Source organism: Palaemon carinicauda, chromosome 42 (genome assembly GCF_036898095.1).
Source record: "Palaemon carinicauda isolate YSFRI2023 chromosome 42, ASM3689809v2, whole genome shotgun sequence".
In the NCBI taxonomy this organism is placed as follows: Eukaryota; Metazoa; Arthropoda; class Malacostraca; order Decapoda; family Palaemonidae; genus Palaemon; species Palaemon carinicauda.
The window spans coordinates 30,782,972-30,790,954 of NC_090766.1; positions in this window are offsets into that span (position 1 = coordinate 30,782,972).

Sequence of the window (7,983 nt, forward strand, 5' to 3'; positions counted from 1 at the left end):
TTCTTAAAAGCTTCAAGGTACACTGTAAATAATTCATGAGAGATTAGGTCTCCCTGTTTAACTCCTTTCTCAATCATAATTTTCTTACTAGCATTATGTACGTACACTATAAGATTTCTGTACTTTCCTTATTGATTTCTTCAAGTGTTTTAACATAAGATTCGTCTATTCATTGTCTTTGAAGAGCTTCTGTTACTGCTGAGGTTTTGACAGAATCAAAAGCTTTCTCATAGTCAATAAATACCATATATAGTGGTTTGTCATATTCTGTTGATTTTCTCTCATTAGCTGGTTAGTTACATGGATATGGTCAGTAGTTGAATACCTACTTATAAAGCCTGCCTGCGCTCTTGATTGATTGAAGCCTACCTGACTTTTTATTGGGCCCAATATGATCTTTGTAAATATTTTATATATTACCAAAACAAAACTTATTGGCATGTGATTTTTCAGGACTTTTGCGCCGCCCTTTTGGTGAATTGTCATAATGATAATTTTACCAAGATGTAGGTATAGAATATTCTTACAGATATTGTGTGTAAAGTTCAGAAAGTTTTACAGCTATGAAATCTACTTAATCTATTACTAAATCAATTGTCAGGATCTTCCCCTAATGATTTGTCTCTTTTCATGCCTTTTAATGTTTTTTTTTTTTTTTTTTACTTCTCCTACGGTTACAGACTCAGGTCTTTCATTATTCATTCTTGACAAAGTCATGTCCTATATCACTATTGTATAACATTATCTAGAAATTATCTGAACTTGATATGAGTAAATTCCTTTTATATATATATATATATATATATATATATATATTGTTTCCATTTACATCTTATAAAACAAATATATGTTAGTGCCTTGTTCCAAGTCTTCACTTCATTAACTTGATGCTTCTTCCTTTCTTTAGCGTTTCCTCAATTATGGTCTGATTGTGCTTATGAATGTCTGGGGTTTTAACTTTGTATATTGTTTTTGATAGTTCTTCTAATTCCATTTCCTTTCAGATTTTACCATCATTTGCAAAATTCCCTTTATTAGTTTCTTATAATTTTCCTAGATATTGTTTAGAAACTTTTCCATCTAAATCTTATGCTGACTCCAATGTCTTCTTCACTTGCTTCCATTTCTTCGTGTAACTGAAAGTATCTATTTTGTATTGCTAAACTAAACTCATCAGATTTTTCTCTTATTACAGGAGTGATTATTTTCTTTCTTGAAATTCGTTTTCTATATCTTATCGAAAGTGTAGCGAATTCTTACTTCTCTCTCTATTCTATGGTCGCTTGATTCTAACTTGTTTAACGCTGTTACATCTTTAACTAAATTAACTTTTTTTTCACAAAGAGTAAAATCTATCTCATTTTTTGTTTCTCCATTTGGGCTTCTTCCTGCTCATTTTCCATGTTCCATTTTGTAAAAAGTGTTCATGACTTTCATATTATTTCTTTTAGAAAATTCTACAACTATGTCTCCTCCTCCATTTCCTGTGCCTTGCTCCAAATTAATCTGCTGCTGATTCGGTTCTCTCCATTTAACCAACTTTAGAATTGAAATCGCCCATGAAAAAAATAAACTGTGTTTTATGTTTTTATCAAAGATATCTCCAGATCTTAAAAAAAAATTTCTTCCTCTGTATGTGATGTTGTAGGTTTGAGTACGTTTGTATGATATGAATTTTTTAATTCTTATTTACTTTGGTAATCAATCCTACAATTCTATCACTAATACAATAAAATTCTTAGATGCTTTCTGTAGGATTTTCATTAATAAGAAAACCAACTCCATTTTCTGTGTTCCTTTTATATCCACTGAAGCAAAATATAGGGACCTCCATTAACTCTATATAAGATTCCCCATTTTTTCTAATTTCCTGAATCCTGTTATATCCCACTTTATCTACCTCTGTCATTCTAGTAAAATAGCGAGATTTTTTTCTGCTATACTAGATTCTGACATTGTACATTACGAGGTTAAATTTCCAAAGGTGGACAGTACCACCTACAGTTAGACATATGTGGCCCCTTCCTTGTGCCGTTGTTCCACTGCTGTTGGGGACTTTGGTCTGACAGAGGAGAGTTACATTCATGTCTGGGTTTCGCCAGTTTTTCATCCCAACACTGGCCACTGTGGCTCGGTGATGAATGGAGACTTTGGTGTGATCACAGCTAACAATCCTAGTATTGATGGTCCTGAATAGTATAGCTTTCATGTAAATTATATACACATATATGTATATATATATTTATATATATATATATATATATATATATGTGTATATATCTACATACATACACACACACACACACACACATATATATATATATATATATATATTGGTGTGCTACTGTTGTTAACACACATTTGGGTTCTCTTCAAATGTCATCTTAAATGTGTTATAGATTAGATTTAGTATGTTACATCTTCAAGTAAAGTCTAAGTAAGTTAACTTTAAAATAGTTTATTCTTTAAGAACAGTGTTAACAACTCCATCACAGGAGTATAGCTCGTTTGGTCGGATGACCATTCCGTATGACATCTTAAAGTGAACTGATACAAATATCCAATTTCATACTAAAGTTTACACAGTTATCTCAGCATTTATGAATTTATAGTAAACACAACATTAATACCGGAAGGTTCTTGTTCAGTTCTCACAGACAACTTCTTTCTCACAGGGCTTGGTTGTGTTTACTCTTCATGAAAAATGTTACATAGCTGAGGTTTGGCATTCGCATCCTGCTTAGAATATGACTATGGCATTTCTCACTCTTCTCTTACTTACACAATGACCTGTAGGTCATGTGTTTTAAACAAGTAATATCTAATATATTACATATATATATATATATATATATATATATATATGTACTTGAACTATGAGTTTTAGAATGGTTAGGCTTTTCGTTTGATGCATAAGATAATTTGTCTGTATTTTCTCAATTTCTGAACATCAGTGTATCAGAACGTACTTTTATTTTCCTTTTAGATATTCTCACAAGGATACCCCAAGTAAGAAATTAGAAGTATATTTAATGATTTCATGGATTATTTGCTAAACATTTTCCTATTCATCTTTGTAATTATAAGTGAAAGACTTACTGATCTTAAACTTGAAAATTATAAATATCATCTAATGATCTTATCTTTGATTTTAAAACATTCATTAAAGGAAACATATTAAAGCCATTTGAAAATTATGTAAGGTTGAAATACTTTTTCTTTAACTATCTTTAATTAGAATACCAAAGATACAACTTATGTTAAAACATCCTATTCTTCTTTCCTTTCTAAATGTATGTAGATTCCTTTGGTGTAGTTTTCATTCCCTTTCAGACAATAATAAAGAAGTTATCCGAATGGAACCCCTCTCTCGTGTTCACTTTGTTTAAAGGTTGTTCATGAGAGGCAGAGTCAATGGACAGGACATTATCCTTAAGACACCCTAGCTCCCACTCCCTCAGGCTAGGACCTTGGAGGGCAAGGCAATGACTGCTGATAACTCAGCAGGTAGATCTATATACAGACTCAAACACCCCATCATTATTCCTCAAGAATAGTGATGCTGCAGATACTATAAAAAAATATCAACCTTTAGCGGGGGCTAACTCCAGTCTAACATATTGCTAGTCAGGGACGTTTCCATTGTAAGTTTCATGTGGTTGTTGGAGGGTTTAGAAATTCTAGATCTTTACTTTTGTATCATAAAAGTTATTTCCTAATTATTTGTTACTTTTTTGTGTTAGCTCTTTTTCAGGTGAGGTTCGTATTCCCTTACATTGATTGAAACAAGTGTTAAAGTCAATTCTGTTGTGTTCATCAGCAATGCTTATTATTGTACCAGTCATATGTTCAATAGTGTGCATATGAGGGCAAAAATCTTTTAGCGTAATTAGCTTTTTAATACCTTACAAACGTGTCGCCTTTTCTCCTTTCATGACTATTGAGGTTGATATATAAGAAGATGTCCAGGAATATACATTTTCCCCCTTTTAAACATCCTTCTTAAATTATCGCTGAAAAGGTAAAAAAACAAAGGTTTTGTGATGGCAGGAGTAATCAACACAAGCGTTTGAACACGTGATTCCTCAAGGCTAATCATTGCATCGATTAAACCTTGGGAAATTAGAGCAATTTGGTATTGATCAAGTTTTATAGAATAATTATATCGATACATCTGTTTCGTTAGCAAATACATTTTTTAGATTTCAACACATTTTATAAAGGACTTAATATCATCATTATCTGTGTTAAATATGTTTTCCTCTGTTCTCGTAACTATTTCACTGCTTCCCAGAACACAATCCATGCTAATTCTATGACCGAAATTCTTATGGTGTACATTATGTATAAAATAGATCGGCTATGATTTCCAGAGTCGATAGATTATTCGTGCAGTTTCATTTAATCTTTTTATCGTAACCTTTTCATAATTGAGCTTAAAGGATTCTGTTTTAGATTTACCATTTTCATTGTGTAGACGACGACTAAATTGGACTTTTCGTTTGATTTTGTACAGTGTAAGTGTTTCCCCAGGACACGAGATTAAAATTAGAAGAAGGATAAGCATACGATGGAGAGCATTAGGTAAACAAAATGAGATTAAGAAAAGTAAAATTCCTCCTGCTCTTAAAATAAAATGGAAAAATAGCCCAGTGATGAAAGTTTATAAGGAAAGCAATAAACTATATATGAGAGATAACAGTAAAAATAAAAATGTTGAACAATAGTCAATTTTGACTGCCTGTACTTTTTGCATACTAATCTGATTTTTATTATCAATTTGATAGATTATACTCAGGGGTGAAAGTACACCGTATCTGTATGGAATATACAGCCATCTACAGCCGGTACACAGGGGTGTGCTTCTGGAGGCCTAACGTTTGGATACCTACCAGGTGAGAGGATTCGTTCGTAAACATCAAACGCTGGTATTGCGAAGTAACGCATTATCAAGATATTTAATTAGATTAAATACAAATTCCATGAAACGTTCGTTGGGGTCTCAATACCCTCGGATATAAGAAAGTTCTGAATAACAGAAAGAAAGTAACTATATGTCAATTACTCAGCGATTAAGAATTGAAATGTTACAATGTCTTATTAACAATAAAACACTGTCTCTGTGGAGGATTGATTTTTGTTTTATTTTCATTTATTTTTGTTGTCTACCAAATCCTGAGAGAGAGAGAGAGAGGAGAGAGAGAGAGAGAGAGAGAGAGAGAGAGAGGCAATTAGTGTATTGATTGTTTGTTGTGAGAAATATTGTTGGAATAATTGACTGTTTACTTTTTAGCCAGTTTAGGACAGCGGTAAATGTTTTGATTATTTTTTATTTGATTGCAGCTAGAGGCAGGTGTGAATGCTGGACTATTATTATTATTATTTATTACCAGCGTGGAAATGTTTTATTATTTTTTGAGTAAGTAAAGTTTTGTTTATATTTGCTTGTCGTGATTGTGAATGATAGGAACAATTTATTATTTATCTTTGATTATAGTGCGATAGTTCGTAAGTTTTTTTATTTTTTTTTTCATTTGCAGGCCGTAGTTCCTCCTTTGGAGCGTTATTTTTTTGAATGTCGATCTATAGTTGCTGACCTGGCCTGTAATTGATTGTTAGACTGCTCTTATGGATTGCCCAACTGTTGATGACCCGGACTGAATGAACCTTCGATTGATGATGACGATGATGATGATGATTATGATGACGATGATGATGATGATTATGATGACGATAATAATATCCAGGACCCCAATCAGGGAGGTAGTTGTGGTAAATTGCCACACAGTGTATTGTTAACCACAAAGCAGTGGTTGTGTGCCGTAAAAGACAGTTCCGAAGTGTGTGGACGGCTGTGTTGGTGTCATTAAAATATATCATATAAACATACATATCTGGGTGTTGGTGTGCAGTTGATCTTAAGTTTCGTTAGTGGTTTTTGTTGATTTAATTGAAGGGTTTTATGGTTAATATCTATTTTGTGGTAAGTGTATGATTAGTGATAAGTATGATTTTTTTTTTTTTTTTTTGGTTGTTTAGTTTTAAGAAATATAGTGTTAAGGTTATGTTTTGTTTTCATTTTCCTTCTGTCCAAGAGTCCAGTTGATAACGTAAGGGAAAGTTTGTGCAGAGGAGACTTTTGTCAGTTAGAGTGATTCAAGGGTTTGGCGGTTGTTCTTGCAACATCCCGCCACATTCTCTCTCTCTCTCTCTCTCTCTCTCTCTCTCTCTCTCTCTCTCATTTCATCAACTATGCGGGGGAACACAAATATGCCCCAAATAAAAATATTCTAACTTTTGCAAAACCTCTCACTTAATTCGAATATTTTTTTCAAAAGGTTGTGTTATAAACATGAATATATCAAATAAATCACTTTCTTGGTTTTAGTTCCCGTTATGTAACACTAATTGAGAGAGAGGGAGAGAGAGAGAGAGAGAGAGAGAGAGAGAGAGAGGAGAAGAGTAAATATCGCTAGCACTCACTAAATAATTTTGGAACACAAAGTACGTCTCATGTAGCCAACTTTGACCTCTGACTGTGAGGGACAGATTTACTTCTATTTACGCACTCACTCACACACACACACACACACATATATATATATATATATATACACACACATAACTATATATATATATATATATATACACACACATAACTATATATATATATATATATAAACACATAACTATATATATATATATATACATAACTATATATATATATATATATAGTTATGTGTATATATATATATATATATATAGTTATGTGTGTGTATATATATATATATATATAGTTATGTGTGTATATATATATATATATACACACACATAACTATATATATATATATATATATACACATAACTATATATATATATATATATATATAACTATATATATATATATATACATAACTATATATATATATATAATAATATATATATACACATAACTATATATATATATATATATACACATAACTATATATATATATATATATACACATAACTATATATATATATATATATACACATAACTATATATATATATATATATATACACGAACAAATAGAAACCTGAAATAAAAAAAGATTTGGCATAAAAATAGTCCAATGGAAAATTTTATGTAAATAGCTATGGAGTGTTTTTCAATCATGGTAATATATTTTTCTACTCCATCTAATAATTACATCCATATTTCAGATGTCTCCTTCTACCTCCCAAATATATAACACAACATTTTCCACGTCACATACACCAAACTCCTCTAAGATTCAATTTATTTATTATATCACCATGATGATTTGAACTATTGCATGAAGTTTCCAAATGCTGCTGGCATTTTTATTTGATTTTTTCAGCTCCATTTGCGATGTTGTTTTCTATTTTGTTGTTGTAACCTTTATTTTTTTTTGCATATTGTCTTATATTTTTTGTTATAGTTGAAGTACTGATTCTTCCAATTCTGTGTCTCTTGTGCAACATAGCTTCAAATTCTGGTATCTTCTATATATTTCTATCTTTTCCTGTGTTATATATTAGTTATATATACCCCCTAAGATAATATATATATATATATATATATATATGTATATATATATATATATATATATATATATGATAAATGGAACCCCAAGTGTATTTCGAAGTACACACGTGAATTCGTCAATCCATCGTCTTCTCTATCTTCCTCTGCTTCTTTTGCAATCTGTAGGACCCGATTCATTTATTCTTAATCTCCTTCAATTATCAGTTATTCTCATTATATGTCCTGCCCATGTCCATTTCTTTTTCTTACATGTTAGAATATCTTCTACCTTAGTTTGCTCTCGTATCCCTGTTGCTCTATTTTTGTCTCTTAGTGTTATTCTCATAATTTTTAGTTCCATGGGTCTCTGAGTTGTTACTAGGTTATGTTTAAGGATTCAGTAAGGCCCCAAGATTGTTTTTTTTTTTTTTTTTTTTTTTTTTTGAATAAGTTA